This window comes from Coregonus clupeaformis, chromosome 26 (genome assembly GCF_020615455.1).
Source record: "Coregonus clupeaformis isolate EN_2021a chromosome 26, ASM2061545v1, whole genome shotgun sequence".
Taxonomy (NCBI): domain Eukaryota; kingdom Metazoa; phylum Chordata; class Actinopteri; order Salmoniformes; family Salmonidae; genus Coregonus; species Coregonus clupeaformis.
In genome coordinates this window covers 15532123-15555049 of record NC_059217.1, presented here as the reverse complement: position 1 = coordinate 15555049, position 22927 = coordinate 15532123, and positions in this window count along the sequence as shown.

The window sequence follows — 22927 nt, the reverse complement described above, 5'->3', positions numbered from 1 at the left end:
TGTGATATCGCCAGATTTCCAGGAGATGACCGGATCATGGAGGACGAGCCAGGGGTGGCCGAGAACTAGTGGCTCCCGTGGAGCGGAGATGACGAAAAAAAAGATGTTCTCCTGGTGTATGGAGCCCACTTGTAACTTGATTACCTCTGTACGGTGCGTAATGAACCCAGTGCCCATGGGCTCCCCGTCTAGCGCGTTGACTCGCAGGGGAGGTTGAATTGGGATAAGTTGAACTCCCAACTCCTCAGCAAGACCCATATCCAGAAAGCTGGCAGCCGCTCCGGAATCAATAAGTCCTTCCAACCTGCGCACTTTCTCTCCAACAGATAAGGTAACTGGCACATACATTTGTTTCGATGTAATGTTCAAAACTTGATTCTCACTCACCGGTTTGGCAGTTCCGAGGCGATATCCTGGTGTACGGTTAGGTCGTACCGGACATTGACGAACGAAATGACCCGACTGACCACAATACAGGCATAGTCCGTCTTGCCGACGTTGTTGTCTCACCGAACCTTGTAGAGGTGACCGTCCCAGTTGCATAGGTTCCTCCTCAGATTCTCTCCTCCGCACTGTCGATTGCATAGGACCAGTGATCGAGGACTCCCGGACTGTGGATGCCTTGTGTTGCACTATAAGATTATCAATAGAGATGGCTATTTTGATAAACTCATGTAGCGCAGTGATATCTCCTCGACAAGCCAACTCAGTCTGTACGTCTTTGCGCAGCCCTCTTCGGAAAACTGTGAGCAAAGCAGTCTCGCTCCATCCGCTACCGGCTGCTATAGTACGGAACTCTAAAGCGTAGTCGGCTACTGTGCGACGGCCCTGCTGAAGTTCGCATAGTTGGTCTCCCACACTACGCCCAGATAATGGGTGGTCGAACACCTCTTGAAACAGTCTCTTGAACTGAACTTCCGCATTCAACTCGGGGACCTCAGCTGCCCAAAGCGCAGTAGCCCAATCCAGTGCTCTTCCCGTTAGCAGAGAAATCATGAAATCCACCCTGCTACGGTCATCGGAAAACATAGTACGATTATACGACATATACAGGGACGTCTGGAGTAGAAACCCCTGACATTTGCCAGGTTCCCCGTCGTACCTTGTAGGTAGAGAAATCGGAGGTGAATGACGAGGACTGACCGTGCTCGGGGTGGTGCCTTCAGCCGCACCAGCGTGAGTAGCTGTAGGAGTTCATCCATCCGTTTCTCCTGTGTCTCCCATCGCCTCTGTAATTCCGCTGGATCCATGGTATTGGCGAGGTATTCTGTAAGGAATACTCGGACAGAGTGGTATGATCCAATCGCAGAATAGCGATGCTTTATTAGAGTACAGACAAGGGAATAGCTTAATCGTGGTCGGGCGGGCTGTGGTCAAAACCGGGCCAGGCATAGACAGGCAGAGGTACCAATTGAGCGGGCTTAGTCGTAGTCGAGGGCACAGGCACAGGATCAGAGGACGGTAATCACTGGGGTAGACAAGCAGAGGATTAAGCAATTCGGGGAGTCAAACAACAAGGCACAGGTCGGATACACGGGCAATCAAAAACAACAAACTCTCTCTCTCTCTCTCTCGGAACAAAACGCTTAGCAAGTCACAATGGAACAATACCTCGCGCCGACTGAGCTTCTGAGCACACCTTAAATCCTACACTAATTACTGACAGGTGTGCTCAGAACTCAGGTGAACCAGATCGAGTCTGATGACTCCCCCTCTCTGTAGATCGGGGAAGTGTCAGACTCTGTCTAGACCCTGCCAACCCCCGATCCCTTACACTATGATAATCTGCAACGGCATTGATCACTTGTAGAGCAAGTCTTTTGCTACCCTCGTTGGTCTTTAAAAAAAAAAATGTTTGTATTGAAGCCTAAGAGCTATAAGTATTTACTTCAATTTAATCTCAACTGCAATCCAGGACTTTTGGTTGTGTGATTGATGAAGCACAGTGATAACACATTAAGTTGTTGTATAAATAAACACAATTCAGACAGTGATTTTCCATTAGAATTTGGTTGTGCTTTTAGATGGTTGAAAGCATAGTGGTAACACATTTGGAATTCAACACACTTTTGGCTGTCTTTTTGAGTGTGTGAAAATAGGTTGTAATCTCCTTGATCAACGTATCAACCAAGTATTAATCAATTCTCCACATTGAAATTACGTGGTGTGCCCAGTGGGTTGGGACTGTAGGACTGTGTACCAAATGGCAAATTGGATTCCGGTTCGTGCTCTCGTTCATATCAGTTCCCACCCATTGTGTTTCTTTGAATGTGGAAGATAAAGGGTGCAAAGGCCCTTTGAATATTCAAATATTTATATACAACGTTGCAATTTGATATTCGCTACATTTAAATTTGAATTTCAGGAATGTTAAATTCCCTCAACAACATCCTCCTTTAAAATCTAAATCCCTTTGGGCTGATTTTAAGGGCCTATAGTCCACCACTACTTAAGCCCATTTCCCTTAGGAACTGTGTCCCTTGTGTGCTCATAATGACTGAGAGCTCACCCCATGATGATGATAGATGTCCTCCTGTAGAGGGTGAGTTAAACCATTGCTTTACACTGAGAGTCCACTGTAATGGTGCTACCTCCCATTAGCTGTTTCACAATGAGGCATTAATCTTTAATTAGTGTTTAAATTAATCATATGTCTGTAATTGCACAGAAAGTTTTATTCAGCAATTCTGTAACGGAAAAAAGTTTATTGTTTCTAGCGCTCTAAAGGCCAAGCATTTCACTGTTTGTGTCTGGCAGGCAGTCAAAAAGGCAGGGTGCGAAGGAGGCATACAGGTAGACAGACAGATGGACAGACAGACAGGCAGGCAGGAAAGCGAGCAGGCAGACAGGCAGACAGGCTGGAAGACACGAGTTGGTCAGTGTGTGTTAGTTGGTCCTTGTGCTCCCATCATTAAAGGGCTCATGTTGTTATGTTGTTACACCTCTACATCCTCATCTCTCTGGCTTGACGTGGCACCTAGGGCTAGGCTCGGGACAAATAGCAGCATTATTTATCTCATTAGTGATAAATATAGCCCATCGCAGTGGTACATTTGTGGTTAACAACGCCGATAATGGTTTCTCAACAGTGTTTTGTTTTTTTGTGGCAAGAGAGAAATTTCTGTGAACAACAAGCTTGCCGTTTTTATCTCCAGGCCATTTTGATTTTTTTGATTTTTTTCAAACCATTCCAATCTCTTGGTAAAAACTGCTTTCTTCAGCTCTAGGCTACGGGGCTGTGGCTGGCGCACTAAGAGTCTGACACTCCCTCTGCTGTGGCTGGCGCACTAAGAGTCTGACACTCCCTCCGCTGTGGCTGGCGCACTAAGAGTCTGACACTCCCTCTGCTGTGGCTGGCGCACTAAGAGTCTGACACTCCCTCCGCTGTGGCTGGCGCACTAAGAGTCTGACACTCCCTCCGCTGTGGCTGGCGCACTAAGAGTCTGACACTCCCTCCACTGTGGCTGGCGCACTAAGAGTCTGACACTCCCTCCGCTGTGGCTGGCGCACTAAGAGTCTGACACTCCCTCCGCTGTGGCTGGCGCACTAAGAGTCTGACACTCCCTCCGCTGTGGCTGGCGCACTAAGAGTCTGACACTCCCTCCGCTGTGGCTGGCGCACTAAGAGTCTGACACTCCCTCCGCTGTGGCTGGCGCACTAAGAGTCTGACACTCCCTCCGCTGTGGCTGGCGCACTAAGAGTCTGACACTCCCTCCGCTGTGGCTGGCGCACTAAGAGTCTGACACTCCCTCCGCTGTGGCTGGCGCACTAAGAGTCTGACACTCCCTCCGCTGTGGCTGGCGCACTAAGAGTCTGACACTCCCTCCGCTGTGGCTGGCGCACTAAGAGTCTGACACTCCCTCCGCTGTGGCTGGCGCACTAAGAGTCTGACACTCCCTCCACTGTGGCTGGCGCACTAAGAGTCTGACACTCCCTCCACTGTGGCCGGCGCACTAAGAGTCTGACACTCCCTCCGCTGTGGCTGGCGCACTAAGAGTCTGACACTCCCTCCGCTGTGGCTGGCGCACTAAGAGTCTGACACTCCCTCCGCTGTGGCTGGCGCACTAAGAGTCTGACACTCCCTCCACTGTGGCTGGCGCACTAAGAGTCTGACACTCCCTCCGCTGTGGCTGGCGCACTAAGAGTCTGACACTCCCTCCGCTGTGGCTGGCGCACTAAGAGTCTGACACTCCCTCCACTGTGGCTGGCGCACTAAGAGTCTGATACTCCCTCCGCTGTGGCTGGCGCACTAAGAGTCTGACACTCCCTCCGCTGTGGCTGGCGCACTAAGAGTCTGACACTCCCTCCACTGTGGCTGGCGCACTAAGAGTCTGACACTCCCTCCGCTGTGGCTGGCGCACTAAGAGTCTGACACTCCCTCCGCTGTGGCTGGCGCACTAAGAGTCTGACACTCCCTCCGCTGTGGCTGCATGTAAGCTGCATAATAACCACACACAGCCTTGATTAGACATAATTTCCCTTTTTTATTTGTAATAAATTAGCTACAAATTCTAAAAACCAGTTTTTGCTTTGTTATTATAGGGTATTGTGAGTAGATTGATGAGGGAAAAAACAATTTAATCCATTTTACACTCCTCATCTTCTTTCCTTTCTCATTGACCACAGATGGTAAAAGGACTAGATGTAGTTTCACCATGTTCCTTCCATCTGTCAAGTTCAGCACAACAACATGTGTAAATATTCTCCTACATGCTTAATCCTTCATCCCATATCCCTCCACTGATCTGACTGGACTGAATAAGGCAGAGCTAGGAGATCATATCAGATCATTCATGAGATGAGGCAAGGTGTTGGCAGGGGCCCTCACATACAGTATGCCAAGTCACTTCCTGACCAGTCCATTCATGGAAAATAAGGAAGTGGGACACACATAGGAGAGGGAGCCCCTTTAACCAGAACATCCATGGCTTGGACATCTGCCAGGCAAGGTTATGGCACATAGTTATCCAAAACCAGCTGAAGTGTATGATGCACTTTAAAAGCAAAGCAGACCTAATTCAATATTTAAATGATTTTTCAGAAGCGCTGCTTCAATTCTCTCTCTCTCTGTCTACAAAAAGGCTAAGGCACTGAAGCAGATAATTGCAGTCCCCCCTCTTCCTCAAGTGCTGACTGCTCAGACAACATTTCTCTCTTCCCCTCTTCCATCTGACGTGAATAAAAAACAACCGTTTTCAGAGACTGGTTGGTTTATATATTCACATACACTACCGGCCCAAAGTTTTAGAACACCTGGTCATTCAAGGGTTTTTCTTTATTTTTACTATTTTCTACATTGTAGAATAATAGTGAAGACATCAAAACTATGAAATAACACATATGGAATCATGTAGTAACCAAAAAAGTGGTTTCATTCTAGATCGTTTATATCTATGTTGGCCAGGGTGGTTCCCAATCAGAGACAGCTGTAGCTCGTCTCTGATTGGGGACCATACTTAGGCAGCCTGTTTTCACTAGTCATTTGTGGGATATTGTTCCGTAAGGTTTGTGTTATGACCTAGGACTTCACGTATCATTTTGTTGTTTTGGTTCTTGTTGTGTACACCTAATAAAGTATGTACGCCTATCACGCTGCGCATTGGTCCGCATCTGTCAGCGATCGTGACATCTGCTACAGCCAGCTGGTACAATAAATAGACAAGTGTGTTAGATAAGTGTGTTGGCAGTCCATGTGCGCAGCTTGGATGGAAGCATCACCCTCAGAAGGTGTCTTATTCATGTATGCAGAAGATATGCTCTTTCATGGGGTCAACACTTCTGTGTTATGGTCCAACGGTCATGTACATACAGTTGAAGTCGGAAGTTTACATACACTTACGTTGGAGTCATTAAAACTTGTTTTTCAACCACTCCACAAATGTCTTGTTAACAAACTATAGTTTTGGCAAACTGGTTAGGACATCCACTTTGTGCATGACACAAGTAATTTTTCCAACAATTGTTTACAGACATATTATTTCACTTATAATTCACTGTATCACAATTCCAGTGGGTCAAAAGTTTACATACACTAAGTTGACTGTGCCTTTAAACAGCTTGGAAAATTCTAGAAAATGATGACATGGCTTTAGAAGCTTCTGATAGGCTAATTGACATAATTTGAGTCAGCTGGAGGTGTACCTGTGGATGTATTTCAAGGCCGACCTTCGAACTCAGTGCCTCTTTACTTGACATTATGGGAAAATCTAAAGAAATCAGCCATGACCTCAGAAAGAAAAATTGTAGACCTCCACAAGTCTGGTTCATCCTTCATCTCCTAGAGATGAATGTACTTTGGTGCGAAAAGTGCAAATCAATCCCAGAACAACAGCATAGGACCTTGTGAAGATGCTGGAGGAAACAGGAGTAAAAATATGTATATCCACAGTAAAACGAGTCCTATATTGACATAACCTGAAAGGCAGCTCAGCAAGGAAGAAGCCACTGTTCCAAAACCGCCATAAAAAAGCCAGACTACAGTTTACAACTGCACATGGGGACAAAGATCGTACTTTTTGGAGAAATGTCCTCTGGTCTGATGAAACAAAAATAGTACAGTTTGGCCATAATGACAATCGTTATGTTTGGAGGAAAAAGGGGGTCTCTTGCAAGCCGAAGAACACCATCCCAACCGTGAAGCACGGGGGTGGCAGCATGATGCTGTGGGGGTGCTTTGCTGCAGGAGGGACTGTTGCACTTCACAAAATAGATTACACCATGAGGAAGGAAAATTATGTGGATACATGGAAACAACATCTCAAGACATCAGTCAGGAAGTTAAAGCTTGGTCGCAAATGGGTCTTCCAAATGGACAATGACCCCAAGCATACTTCCAAAGTTGTTGCAAAATGGCTTAGGGACAACAAAGTCAAGGTATTGGAGTGGCCATCACAAAGCCCTGACCTCAATCCTATAGAAAATGTGTGGGCAGAACTGAAAAAGCGTTTGCAAGCAAGGAGGCCTACAAACCTGACTCAGTTACACCAGCTCTGTCAGGAGGAATGGGCCAAAATTCATCAAATTTATTGTGGGAAGCGTGTGGAAGGCTACCTGAAACGTTTGACCCTAGTTAAACAATTTAAAGGTAATGCTACCAAATACTAATTGAATGTATGTAAACTTCTGACCCACTGGGAATGTGATGAAAGAAATAAAAGCTTAAATAAATCATTCTCTCTACCATTATTTTGACATTTCACATTCTTGAAATAAAGTGGTGATCCTAACTGACCTAAGACAGGGCATTTTAACTATTATTAAATGTCAGAAATTGTGAAAAACAGAGTTTAAATGTATTTGGCTAAGGTGTATTTAAACTTCTGACTTCAACTGTATAATGAAATAAATCATAGAAAGTTAGAAGGCGTTTGGTATGGCTTAATTCCCCTGACAGCTAATGTAGAAGCTAAATATATCCAACAGCTCAAGCAGGGCTGTTATGGATGTAAAGCTATAACCACATTTAAGCTAGAAAATTACCCCATTTGACAACTGTGTTTGCTAAATTGCATAGTGCTTTTGCAAAGACACAGTTCTCTCATGGAGCAACAAGACCTCCACCAAGCTGATCCTCAACACGGGGCCCCACAGGGGTGCGTGCTCAGCCCCTTCCTGTACTCCCTGTTCACCCATGACTGCGTGGCTATGACCGTCTCCAACTCAATCATCAAGTTTGATGATGACACAACAGTGGTAGCCCTGATTACCAACAACGACGATACAGCCTACAGGGAGGAGGTGAGAGCCCTGGTGGAGTGGTGCCAGGTAAATAACCTCTACGTCGACGTCTACAAAACGAAGGAGCTGGTCGTGGACTACAGGAGACAGCTAAGAGAGCACGCCCCATCCACATCGACGACGCCGCATTGGAGAGGGTCAAAAGCTTCAAGTACCTCGACGTGCACATCACTGAGGACCTGAAATGGTCCCTCCACACCGACACCGTGGTGAACAGCACCTCTTCAACTTCAGGAGGCTGAGGAAATTCGGCTTGGCACCGAAGACACTCTCGACTTCTACAGAAGCACCATCGAGAGCATTATGTCGGGTTGTATCACCACCTGGTACGGCAACTGCACCGCCTGCAACAGCAGGGCTCTCCAGCCCAAAGCAGTCAGCCCAACGCATCACCGGGGGCACACTGCCTGCTCTCCAGGACATCTACAGCACCGGTGTCACAGGAAGGCCAAGAAGATCATCAAGGACCTCAGCCACCCAAGCCATGGCCTGGTCAGTCTGCTACCATCTAGCAAGCAGAGACAGTACAGGTGCATCAAACTGCGACCGAGAGAATGAAAAACAGCTTCTATCTCCAGGCCATCAGACAAGCCGGCCTCTGCCCGGTACCCTGCCCTGCTCCTTAGACACTATCACTAGCCGGCTGCACCTTAGAGACTGCTGCTCTAAGTACATAGAGTCATTGAACACTTGTCAAATTAAAATGTTTACATAATGTTTACTGTTAGATACAGATAATATTAGCATTCCTGCAACATTATTCTGTTGAAATTGAATTTGATCTCTGAGAAATTCCTTTATATACTCAAGACACAGCTCATCCTATATAATGTAAGTACTGGTGTACATACCTTTTTCCTACTAACAGTGCCTTCAGAAAGTATTCACAGCCCTTGACTTTTTCCACATGTTGTTGTGTTACAGCCTGAATTTAAAATGGATTAAACTGAGATTTTTTTGTCACTGGCCTACACACAATACCCCATAATATTAAACGGGAATTATATTTTTATTTTTACAAATTAATAAAAAATGAAAAGCTGACATGTCTTGAGTCAATAAATATTCAACCCCTTATTTATGGCAAGCCTAAATACGTTCAGGAGTATAACTTTGCTTAACAAGTCACATAATCAGTTGCATGGACTCACTCTATGTGTAATAATAATGTTTCACATTATATTTGAATGACTACCTCATCTCTGTACCCCACACATACAATTATCTGTAAGCAGTGAATTTCAAACAGATTCAACCACAAACACCAAGGATGTTTTCCAATCCCTCGCAAAGAAGGGCATCTATTAGTAGATGGGTAAAAAAAAAAAAAGGAAAGAAAATGCTGAAATTAATAATTACACTTTGGATGCTGTATCAATACACCCAGTCACTACAAAGATACAGGCGTCATTCCTCACTCAGTTGCCGGAGAGGAAGGAAACCGCTCAGGGATTTGACCATGAGGCTAATGCTGACTTTAAAACAGTTACAGAGTTTTATGGCTGTGATAGGAGAAAACTGCAGATGGATCAACAACATACTAGTTACTCCACAACTAACTGACAGAGTGAAAAGAAGGAAGCCTATACAGAATAAAAAAAAAATCAAAACATGCATCCTGTTTGCAACAAGGCACTAAAGTAATACTGCAAACAATGTGGCAAAGCAATTAACTTTTTGTCCTGAATACAAAGTGTTATGTTTGGGGCAAATCCAATACAACACATTAATGAGTACCACTCTCCATATTTGCAAGCATAGTGGTGGCTGCATAATGTTATGGATATGCTTGTAATCGTTAAGGACTGGGGAGTTTTTCAGGATAAAAAAGAAACAGAATAGAGCTAAGCACAGGCAAAATCCTAGAGGAAAAGATGGTTGAGTGTGCTTTCCACCATTTACTGGGAGATTAATTCACCTAAAACAAAAGGCCAAGTCTACTCTGGAATTTCTTACCAAGAAGACAGTGAATGTTCCTCAGTGGCCAAGTTGTAGTTTTGAATTAAATCTACTTGAAAATCTATGGTAAGACCTGAAAATTGTTGTCTAGCAATGATCAACAACCAATTTGACAGAGCTTGAAGAATTTGAAAATAATAATGGGCAAATGTTGCACTATCCAGGTGTGGAAAGCTTTTAGAGACTTATCCAGAAAGACTCACGGCTGTAATCACTTCCGGAGGTGCTTCTACAAAGTATTGACTCAGGGCTGTGAATACTTATGTAAATGAGGTAATTCTGTATTTCATTTTCAATAAATTTGCAAACATTTCTAAAAACATGATTCAACTTTTTCATTATGTGGTATTGTGTGTAGATGGGTGAAAAAAAACAAACATCCATTTTGAATTCAGGCTGTAACAAAATGTGGAATAAGTCAAGGGGTATGATTACTTTGTGAAGGCACTGTATATATTGTCCATTCTGTCTATACACACCACGTAGTTATATACTGTATATCAGTATATATACTGACATTGCTCGTTCTGATATTGGTCGTTCTGATATTTCTTAATTTCTTGTTTCTTCTCTTTTTTTTTGTGTTTGTATTATTATTGTACTGTTAGACATTTACCGCACTGTTGGAGCTAGAAACACAAGCATTTTGCTGCACCTGCTTTAACATCGGCAAATATGTGTAGGCAACAAATACATTGATTTGATTATTGTAAATGCTCTTATTCTGTATTTTCGCCAGAAGCTCCCTATCAAGTGTGCAAAAAAATGCTGCTATCCTTATATTGACCCCCAAAAAAGTTCAGTTAAAGTTTCAGATAAGTGTGACCGTGGCGTCCTTTACCTGGCCTTGTAGGGGTATGCAGCTCAGAGGGAGGCAGCTCGTACGACAGGGGTATTTTTGACTTAACCGACAGTGTGTCACTTTGCTTTAAGTAACCCTTGATGTCCACCGCCGATGAGTCACGGGTGCTTGTGGCTCCTGGAGCGCTTTTTCCATACCGTGACTCTCTATTCAGGGTTATTTTGGGAGACTTGTGGTACACACACACACACACACACACACACACACACACTAGATGGCCACAAGAAGAGTGTGACATGAATAGACGTGTTGCTCGCAGTAGCCAGGCAGCGGCACGGCTGTGCAAGGTGACTTTCGACTACGTGCGTGAGAGGAGTGTGTGATATCATGATGTCCCGGGTAGCCTTGTTGCAGCTGAACGAAGGCTTGCATGCAAGCCCACACCCGGGACATTGATTTCCTGGTCTAACCAACAGCCCTTGTTGTGAAGCCTTTCCGGTCTCGAGACCACATATTGAGTGTCTCGGGCTTGTCTCGGTGTCAAATACAGTGCATTCGGGAAGTATTCAGACCCCTTGATGTTTTCCACATGTTGTTACTTTATAGCCTTATTCTAAAATGTATTTTTTTTTTATGCATCCTCATCAATCTACAAACAATACCCCACACTGCTTACATAACCCATGGTAGCCTAACGCCATTGCTATCACACTATCACCAAAAGCGACAACACTGACACATCAAAGGATGTGTGTGATAGGATCGTGATGATGAAAGGACAGCAACCGTAATACCAGCACACTCCATGTACAACAAGACCGATAGAAAGACATGTTGTTAAAAGATAAGCAGCCATTTCAGCTAACAAGTTATACTGAACAAAAATAGAAATGCAACATGCAACAACTGAGTTACAGTTCAAATAAGGAGATCAGTCAATTGAAATAAATTCATTAGGCCCTAATCTATGGGTTTCACATGACTGGGCAGGGGCGCTGCCATGGGTGGGCCTGGGAGGGCATAGGGCCACCCACTTGGGAGCCAGGCCCAGCCAATCAGAGTGAGTTTTTCCCAACAAAAATTATTTATTACAGACAGAAAAAGTCCTCAGTTTCAGCAGATGTCCGGGTGGCTGGTCTCAGACGATCCCACAGGTGAAGAAGCCGGATTTGTAGGTCCTGGGCTGGCGTGGTTACATGTGGTCTGTTGTTGTGAGGCCAGTTGGACGTACTGCCAAATTCTCTAAAATGACGATGGAGAAGGCTTATGGTAGAGAAATGAACGGTAAATTCTCTGGCAACTCTGGTGGACATTCCTGCAGTCAGCATGCCAATTGCACACTTCCTCAAAACTTGAGACATCTGTGGCATTGTGTTGTGTGACAAAACTGCACATTTTATAGTGGACTTTTATTGTCCCCAGCACAAGGTGCATCTGTGTAATGATCATGCTGTTTAATCAGCTTCTTGATATACCACACCTGTCAGGTGGATGGATTATCTTGGCAAAGGACAAATGCTCACTAACAGGGATGTAAGCAAATGTGTGCACAACATTTGAGAGAAATAAGCTTTTTGTGAGTGTGGACAATTTCTGGGATCTTTTATTTCAGCTCTTTACATGTTGCGTTTATATTTTTGTTCAGTATAGCAACAGCATCCTTTTTGATAATACCTGCTGCAGCCGCTGCCAACTATCCTACAACAAAAGCTGGCTAGCTAGACTGTGGGAAAACTACTGCTCACTATTGCGCATTGAACTGTCGGCCTTTGAGAAGGCAGAAGTTTCCATATGTCTTCACTGAAGATAAAAAAGAGCCAATCAGGATTTTTCTTTGGTCATCTCTGGGTAGATAAATATAGCTAGCTAAGTCAGCCATTGGCTAGGCCCTCGGAAGCTAGATAGAAGGCATCTACCATTAAACTGTATTAGGGCAGACTTTTTGAGTGACATTGGAATCAACCAATCACATTTTGACTTGTAATGGGTGACCATTTTTCCTTTCCAACAAAAACTGAAGAGATTAAATCAGAATATCATTGAAAATAATAATATAATTAGAATATCATATAAATATTATTGAAAATATGAAATATAAATTAAAACGAAATATTTATTTTAAAACTACAACAATTATTGTATAAATCCTTAGACCTTCTCTGAAAGTAATGAAGGCCCTCATGGTTCCCCACTGTGTTTGGGTTAGTACTAATTTGTAGAGTGGCTATCTTTGCCCTCAGCATGCATTTTTTCACCATTCTGAATGTCTAAATGTTCTTCTGAAATATGAACACAGAAATACTGGACATTTTAAACTGTTATTATGGTGCCGATTTGACAAAATTACAATCAAGGTCTTAAATTGGACTAACGTTTTTCTGGTCTCGGTCTTGACTGCCACCAACATTGGAGGTTGTTATGAGCAATGGGGACTCAATAATGTCACTGTCTACATGCATTTCTTCACATTGCCCTTGGATATGTACTGTACTTCCAACTACTACAGTATATAAGTCAATATTCTCCACCTAACTGAATATATTATGTATGCTTAAATTGGCTATTTATAAACTCAGCTTCCAGGTTGGAGAGGACAGTTGAATTTTAGCTCTCAGACAGGTCACTCATTGTGACTCGCTTTGGACAAGATTTAGGTAACACGCTTACTCCTGTCTATGACTTTCACCTCAAATGTATGGATAACAGGGCAGGTTGCTGTGTATGTATTCACTTCTGTTTTTCAGGGAGTTAGTTGTCCCAGCTGCAGGTTATGTAAGCACATTGTACATTTCTTATTTAATTGTAGTCTGTGTGAATGGTAATTAGCGAGACCTGGTTTGATGCTGCAGCCGGTCAGGGCTTCTTAAATTGGTGCTCTGGAATGACTGTGGGACATCAGAGAGGCTTATCTGAAACCTATTAATTTATTCATGTCATGTGTTTTGGTGGATACTCTTACACCACACATTGTCTACTTAAACAGTATCAGAGAAGAACAAAATAATATATATTGTGATGTCACGAGAGGCTGTGTCCTGGAGGGACGTTACATCCCCCTGAGATGGCTGCAAACCCAGACAGCTATGGCTCCATCTGCTGGTATGGTCGGGAACTCCACCCCTCTATGGCCAATCTTCCCACGCAGCTGAAACAAATGAGGAGCTGATGAGCTGAAGGTGGGGGAAGGGAAGAGACACACTGAGGGAGTGTGTGGGGGGTGAAGAAACACAGTCTCCAACCTGGGCTCTCTGGAGGACAAGAGTGCTGCAAGTCCACTTCCATGAGGAATATAAGGATTTGGAGATACTTACCTTTGGGAAATACTCACCTTTGGATATATGCACCTGTGGAAATACGTGAGAGACATTTGGAAGGACTTTTTGCTGGGTTGGCCACTAGCTGCAACGTGGACTACAGTAAGGCTGGGGAAAAGTTATCTGAGCGAGTGAGAATTATGATTTTGGATGTGGAAGAGACATCCCTGAACTGTTAACCCTTAAAGAGCCACAAGAGAACAGAATTTTGTTATATTTTCGTTAATTTCCCAAGACCTATAATAAAATCCTTGTTTTGTTTGAACCTTGTCTCCTTGCACTACTTGAGCAATCCCGCTGAAAGCTGTGTAGCCTCTCGTGACGTCACAGATGGTGGAGAATACGGGCACGCTCAAGCGTTAATAGTGCATGTCAGAGGAGGATACCGAAGGTTTGATCACCCAGTTTTCCAAGTTGGCCGTAGGCTCCCCGCCGACTGAAATGGAGGACATATTGAAAGCCCTTGTTGCTGGCCAGCAAGCCCAGATGCAAGCAAACGTGGCTCTCTTGGAGGAGCAAAAGAAAGCCAACCTTCTGAAGGCAGAGGAATTGCAGTTGCAGAGACAGAGGGTTGTCCAAAATACCCGCCCAATAAAGGCAAGTGACTTTATATCTAAGATGGGAGCTACCGATGACATTGAGGCATACCTGCATGCATTTGAGGCCACGGCCACTAGGGAAGCCTGGCCCAAGCAACAGTGGGTTGGTCTGTTAGCCCCCCTTTCTAACCGGGGAATCGCTGAATGCTGTCCGGGACCTGGGCCCTGACCAGGTTACTGACTATGATGCCCTGAAGTCTGAGATCCTCAGCAGATATGGACTCACAAAGTTTGGTATGGCCCAGCGCTTTCACAGCTGGACCTTCCAACCAGACCAACCTCCTCGGGCGCAGATGCATGAACTTGTCCGAATCGCAAGGAAATGGCTGGATCCGCAGAGGAATACAGCAGCGGCGGTGGTGGAGGCCGTTGTGGTGGATCGTTACCTACGCGCCCCTGCCTTATGAGGCAAAACGGTTCATCAGTCAACAGGCCTTGACCACGGCTGATCTGACCGTGGAAGCTGTGGAAAAGTACCAGGCCACAGTGGAGATGCTGAATGCTTCCGAAAAGACCCCAGGAGTGCGGCCCCACCACAAATGGGAAGAACCCGTCCAAAGGACCCCAAGGTCTCGAACCCAGCCACGTCAGGACTTATCCCGGCTCCAGGGGGAGCCAGAAACCAGGCGGGTCCAAGAAGAGTACACCAGGAGGGGGGAAACTCGACAGTGTTACCGGTGTGGGGAGATGGGACATATCTCCTGGCAGTGTGGGAAACCAGCCGATGAACCTATGCCCACTGCGGAGTCCTCCAGCTCAGCACCCACACACCGTTTTGCCTCGCTCTTGGGAGTCGTAGATGGCGGCCCAGATCGACTCCCCCACCTGCCCGGTAACTGTGAATCACCATGATGTGGAGGCCTTACTGGATTCTGGTAGCCGGGCCACCCTGGTGCGTAAGGATTTGGTGGGCCCAACGTGTCTGACCCCGGGAAAGTCCTCCCAGTTTCCTGTGTCCATGGGGACACCAGAGAATACCCCATTACTGAACTTACAATGACCAGCACACGGGGAACCATACACACGACGGCGGGGGGTGGTTGATTCCCTCCCCGTCCCTGTCCTAATTGGACGAGACTGCCCAGCCTTTTACCCACTCTGGAGAGAGTCTCAGGAGAGGATAACCCGAGTACCTCGGAAACGGAGAGGCAAGACTCATCCTGGGAAGGCTCGGTGCAATCCTCCGAGTTACTCACTCCCGCCCCGGGCTCTGATAGGGATGGCAGGTGCCCAGACCGACACAGAGACGGAGCTACAGAATCTGGACAAAGAACTGTCTGGTCTGAAGGGGACCGCTGAGAGGTATCGTTTGTTAAAGCAACAGTTAGACATGAAGACAGAAGAGTTAGATATCCTCCAGGCTAAACTCCAACAGAGCTCCTTCCATAAGCAACAGGAGGAGCTGGAGAGGCTGCGCAGGACCATCGAGGAGTGTGAGGAGACCCTGCGCAGTAGTAAGGAGGTCCAGAAGAAGGCAGAGGAGAAGTACAAGGTGTTGGAGAACAAGATGAAGAATGCGGAGGCAGAGAGAGAGAAGGAACTGAAAGCTGCTCAACAGAAGCTAAACTCTGCTAAAACCAAGGCTGATGCGTTCAGTAAGAAACTCAAGGAGAGACAACAGGAGGCTGAGTCCCTGGTCCTAGAGGTGGAGGAGTTGAAGAAAGAGCAGGCTGGCAAGCAACACGGCAATGCGGACGCCCTCTCCCGGCGTGATGCCTTCTTCGCTGCCTTTACCCCGACGAGGACGTCGGTCCCGAGGAGGGGGATGTGTGATGTCACGAGAGGCTGTGTCCTGGAGGGACGTTACATCCCCCTGAGATGGCTGCAAACCCAGACAGCTATGGCTCCATCTGCTGGTATGGTCGGGAACTCCACCCCTCTATGGCCAATCTTCCCACGCAGCTGAAACAAATGAGGAGCTGATGAGCTGAAGGTGGGGGAAGGGAAGAGACACACTGAGGGAGTGTGTGGGGGGTGAAGAAACACAGTCTCCAACCTGGGCTCTCTGGAGGACAAGAGTGCTGCAAGTCCACTTCCATGAGGAATATAAGGATTTGGAGATACTTACCTTTGGGAAATACTCACCTTTGGATATATGCACCTGTGGAAATACGTGAGAGACATTTGGAAGGACTTTTTTGCTGGGTTGGCCACTAGCTGCAACGTGGACTACAGTAAGGCTGGGGAAAAGTTATCTGAGCGAGTGAGAATTATGATTTTGGATGTGGAAGAGACATCCCTGAACTGTTAACCCTTAAAGAGCCACAAGAGAACAGAATTTTGTTATATTTTCGTTAATTTCCCAAGACCTATAATAAAATCCTTGTTTTGTTTGAACCTTGTCTCCTTGCACTACTTGAGCAATCCCGCTGAAAGCTGTGTAGCCTCTCGTGACGTCACAATATATATATATATATATATATATATATATATATATATATATATATATATATATTATCTACACACACATATATATATATATATATATATATATATATATATATATATATATATATATATTATTTAAATCTACACACAATACCCCATAATGACAAAGTGAAACCAGTTTTTCACTTTGAAATAGAAAACAGAAATACCTTATTTAAAAAAGTATTCAGACCCTTTTCTATGAGACTCGAAATTGAGTTCAGGTGCATCCTGTTTCCATTGATCATCCTTGAGATGTTTCTACAACTTGATTGGAGTCCACCGGTGGTGAATTCAATTGATTGGACATGATTTGGAAAGGCACACACCTGTCTATTGTCGTGACGTGACTTACATTAATGTGATGACTGTTATTTATTGAATCAACTAACTATCTTTAATTGTCCCTCGATTAAATTAATAATGTAACATTTAACTCATTAGGAATTTGGGGCACCACGGAAGAAGTTTTTTAACGAGTTACCATCTCCCGAATTAAACATTAGAAGATATATATGTTATATATCGATAACAGTCACTTATTGAATAATTACCTCTTATCAGTCTCATTCTGAACGTCGCACAATCCTTGAACCTGCAAGAACCCTAATCTTAGTGATGAATCAGCAATACACAAATTGGCTTAATTATTTATTTACTAACTAACTAAATAATAACACAGAATACAAACACACACACACGGTATAGGTTATTGATTACTAACGTAATACAATGAAAACAGGTCCCTGGTGGACTGGACTAACAATAGTATGACTGATTGGTTAGGAGAAGGAGGGGTCAGAGTGGAAGGGAATGACAGAGATTCAAACTATCGTTGTTACATTTTGGAAACTACGCTCACAGTAATCACAATACTTAGCACCCTAACCACCGCTCATTCGGACTAGAAATGCAATGTATATATTTACACGTAGCTGTCCTTCATCGTTGTCTCTCTGTTCAACCACTTTCTCAAAAAGGGTGTGAGTTTCCTGGTTCCACTTCGGGTGCGACTCGGCTTGTCTTCAAATGGAGTGTTCGTTAGTTTAGATACTTCAGATGTACCAACGGTTGTCTGAGAGGGTTTGTCCTTCCGAACTCGTGTCTTTAGTGAAAGTTCTCTAGATGACTATACATGCCAGCTGAAGACTGATATGATAAGATCTAGTGTATTGTCTTCTTCTTCACCTCATGTAGACGTCTCACGTTTTCTGGTCTGTGGAGTGTCAACCATTTTAAGCCGTGGGGCTTCCTGGTCTATCTGGTCTAACCATTTTAAACGTGCAGTCGCCACTCCATGCTTCCTGGTCTGGTAGAAATTCAACCATTTGCAACATCCGGCTTACACCGTAGTGTGCTTGGTATGATGTGAATTTCCTTCACATTGGGTGTTATACTTGGGTACAAAAGGGGGCGTTTCATCATGTTTGTGCTCAACTGGGCGTGGCCACTGACTGAGCATAACTTATCTTGTTATCTTCACATAAATATTCTTATACTTAATCATTTGTTTTATAAAAAAATTTGATGTAAACCTAATAACTGGGAAGTGTACACCTTCAGAGATATAGTTATGTTGTTTACCATCCCCAATGACATCACAACATAGTATTGAATTTGACATGATTGTTCTTTAAGTCCCCATCGACCATTTCCCACATTATTTGTGTTAGAAATATTGTTTCATTATCCACTTTGGATGTTGGAGTTTTGGCGGGAAGAATCTCTGTGTTAATAAAAGGGTCCTTTCTCCCAATACTTCATGGCAAGGAAGAGAAAGTCTGCACGGTATTTACGACCGGTTGTTAAGTCATAAAACTGGCCAACTTCTATTGGGGGAGAAGGGCATTGGTCAGGGAGGTGACCAAGATCCCGATGGTCACTCTGACAGAGCTCCAGAGTTCCTCTGTGGAGATGGGTGGACCTTCCAGAAGGACAACCATCTCTGCAGCAATCCACCAATCAGGCCTTTATGGTAGAGTGGCCAGATGGAAGTCACTCCTCAGTAAAAGGCACATGACAGCCTGCTTGGAGTTTACCAAAAAGGCACCTAAAGGACACTCAGATCATGAGAAACAATATTCTCTGGTCTGATGAAACCACGATTGGGAAAGATGAATGGAGCAAAGTACAGAGAAATCCTTGATGAAAACCTGCTCCAGAGCGCTCAGGACCTCAGACTGGGGCGAAGGTTCACCTTCCAACAGGACAACGACCCTAAGCACACAGCAAATACAACATAGGAGTGGGTCGGGACAAGCCTCTGGATTTTCTTGAGTGGCCCAGCCAGAGCCCGGACTTGAACCCAATCTAACATTTCTGGAGAGACCTGAAAATAGCTGTGCAGAGATGCTCCCCATCCAACCTGACAGAGCTTGAGAGGATTTGCAGAGAAGAATGGGAGAAACTCCCCAAATACAGGTGTGCCAAGCTTGTAGCATCATACCCAAGAAGACTTCAGGCTGCAATCGCTGCCAAAGGTGCTTCAACAGTGTACTGAGTAAAGGGTCTGAATACTTAAGTACATTTGATATTTCTGTTTTTTATTTTAAATAAATGAGCGAAAATGCGTAAAAACCTGTTTTTGCTTTGTCATTATGGGGTATTGTGTGTAGATTGATAAGGGAGTAGGGGACAATTTAATCAATTTCAGAATAAGGCTGTAACCGAACAAAATGTTGAAAAAGTCAAGGAGTCTGAATACTTTCCGAATGCACTGTACTGTACATATACAGTATGTTCTGCATCTGCATAGAGCACAGGTAAGAGGTTAAAACAACATGATTCATAATTATTGACTGGTAGTTGAGGTAGAGATAAAATGTGGTATCTAATGAATGTATACATAGGAGGGTTTCTGGCTGGAATTATATGAGTGAAATTAACAGCTCATGGTGTCCATGGATTGAGGGCAGAGTGAGCATTTGGTCATCAATAGTCTATTGAATATTCTAACGTTATACAGCCTAAGGGAAACAGACTACATTAATTCAACCAATGTCTCCTGCATTAAAACCAACAGCATTCAGATTGAAATCACCAATGGCAAACTGTCTTTTCCAATGTAGTCATCCTCTTCATGGCCTGGGGTCTGTTCGCGAGGATCCATCTTTACACAACATTCAGATAGAAAATGATTGTGTAAAAGGGAACTCGTTTCATTATATTCCTATCTGCAACGCTGGAACAGAGAATTATGTCCTTTCTGTCAGATAAAATAAACTCACATCAGGCCTGATTGAAAAAGTATAATTGTTGGTAAACTTTGATAGACAACAATAATTTTTTCACCTCTTCCACACTCACTTTACGGAATGTAAAAGTACAATGCTTGTCTTTCATAATTTGGTCAGATATACTTGGATGTGTAGTGTCAGCGTTTGTTGCTGGCATGTTATGCCGAAGTTGTTAATCTTGCCAATGAAAAAATCATTAAAGTAGTTGGCAATATCAGTGCATTTTGTGATGAATGAGCCATCTGATTCAATGAATGATGGAGCCAAGTTTGCCTTTTTGCCCAAAATTTCATTTAAGGTCCTCCAAAGCTTTTTACTATCATTCTTTATATAATTTATTTTTGTTTCATAGTATAGTTTCTTTTTATTTTTATTTAGTTTGGTCACATGATTTCTCAATTTGTAGTACGTTCGCCAATCGGTTGTGCTGCCAGATTTATTTGCCATACCTTTTGCCTCATCCCTCTCAACCATAAAATGTTTCAATTGCTTATTAGTAACTGGAATAAGCAATTTCATAAATGTGTCAAGTGCAGTGTCTGTTTGCTCCACATTACACACCACGGACCAACATATATTCTTTACATCATCTACATAAGAATCACTACAAAATGTATTGTATGACCTCTTATACACTATATTAGGCCCAGCCTTTGGAACTTTGGTTTTCTATATTGTGATCAATACATCCTATGGATTTGGATACTGCTTTAAAGCAAATTTCTGCATCATTTGTAAAGATGTGATCAATACATGTTGATGATTTCATTCCTGTGCTGTTTGTAACTACCCTGGTAGGTTGCAGTGGAGGCTGCTGAGGGGAGGACGGCTCATAATAATGGCTGGAATGGAGCAAATGGAATGGCATTAAACACATGGAAACCACGTGTTTGATGTATTTGATACCATTCCCCTCATTCCGTTCCAGCCATTACCACAAACCCATCCTCCCCAGTTAAGTTACCACCAACCTCCTGTGGTAGGTTGACTGATAACCTGAACCAGGTTGCAGGCACTCGTTACAGTTTGAAGTTTTTTCTTGAGTGGGCAGCTTGATGAAAGCCAGTAAATATTTAAATCACCCAGAAAATATACCTCTCTGTTGATATCACATACATTATCAAGCATTTCACACACATTATCCAGATACTGACTGTTAGCACTTGGTGGTCTATAGCAGCTTCCCACAAGAATGGGCTTTAGGTGAGGCAGATGAACTTACTTACTTCAACAGTATTTAACATGAGATCCTTTCTAAGCTTCACAGGAATGTGGTTCTGAATATGGACCGCAACACTGCCCCCATTGGCATTTCTGTCTTTTCGGTAGATGTTATAACAATGTATTGCTACCACTGTATCATCAAAGGTATTATCTAAGTGAGTATCAGAGATATGAATGTCATCTGTTACAAGCAAGTTATTGACTTCAGGAACCTTGTTTCTTATGCTACATATGTTAATATGGGCTATTTTTAGCACTTTTCTGGGTTGCTTGATTGTTTTTAATGCTTTACTGGAAAGCTTATCAGAAGTAGACTTACTCATGTTATTTACATTGGAGCTGATAGTGCACGTTGACCTGTACACAGTGGACTTCCTACTAGGGCTATGTTAATATGGATAACATTTGCTAGCTAGCTAACCAACAACTGTCAACTGTAATGGTGTATTTAAAAGACAACAAGTGCTCATTGTGCAAATGTATTTATGTTTCCAATAAACATTTCGAGACAAAACATAGTTTACTTCTAAGCCAACCCTGTCTGTTTTGCCACATAGTTGCGCACGCGTCGGTTTTGTTGCTAAACAACCAACCCGTCTATAGTGCCCCATCAATTTAAATGTATAGCTGACAGATAGGAGTGGCAGTAAGTCTTAAACCTTAAAATGGTTGAGCAATTTGCCATGTCCTTTTGGTCTGTTTTGCCCTGTAGTCGCTGCCAGTTTGGAAGCCTTTGTTAAGGCCTCTAGAAGTGCAAGTGATATAAAACACAAAATATTCAAACACTTTACCTACCAGCAAACCTGCTTGCACCAATCCCTTCTAATTACAGTAAAATACAGAAAAATACAGTGAAATACAAACCTCTCCCCTCAATGAATATCATTCATTCATCCATTAATTCATCTGGATTACGGTAGCATTTACTTTTGTACAGTCAATTTTACGGTATTGTACTGTCTGTCATTACACAGTCCTTGCTTTGATACCGTATTTATATTACAGTAGGTGTACTGTAATATGAAAAACAGAATTTGACTTGCAACTAAGCTGCCTGTAAGCTCGTGTCAAATTCACGGTAACGCCTTTACAGTGTGCATAAAACGTCTGTTTTTTATTCAATAAATGCTTTTTATGTGCACTACTTTATTATGCACAGTTTTTAATTCGCAAGCAGTCAGTTTGATGGAAACAGACCACTGATGGTAAAATTCACATCTTTCTTTTGTGTAAATATTGGAATATTCACTTGAAATTCTTTCGGCAAATTGATGGAAACCGAGCTTATGTGTTCTATTTCTGTCTGCAACAAAGCGTGACACCACAGGTGAGCTAGAGTTAACATAAGAGCTGTTCTATACCTTTTTGAGAACTCTATCCTCCACTTCAGCATTAGAGCTCTCAGCGCTCCATTATAGTAATTCATTTGAACACACAGAGCAGAAACAGCAGCCTAAATATCCAGTATGATTCATAAACGTAATTATTCCTCTCAACATTGAATGATTACAGGGTAGCGTTCACAGGCTCGTTCACATGAACAAACAAAGACACGTTAGCTAACACGTTTGCATCGTTTTAATGCGGCTGGCTGCCTCACTGCATAAACTGCATTCCACCATGCTTTTC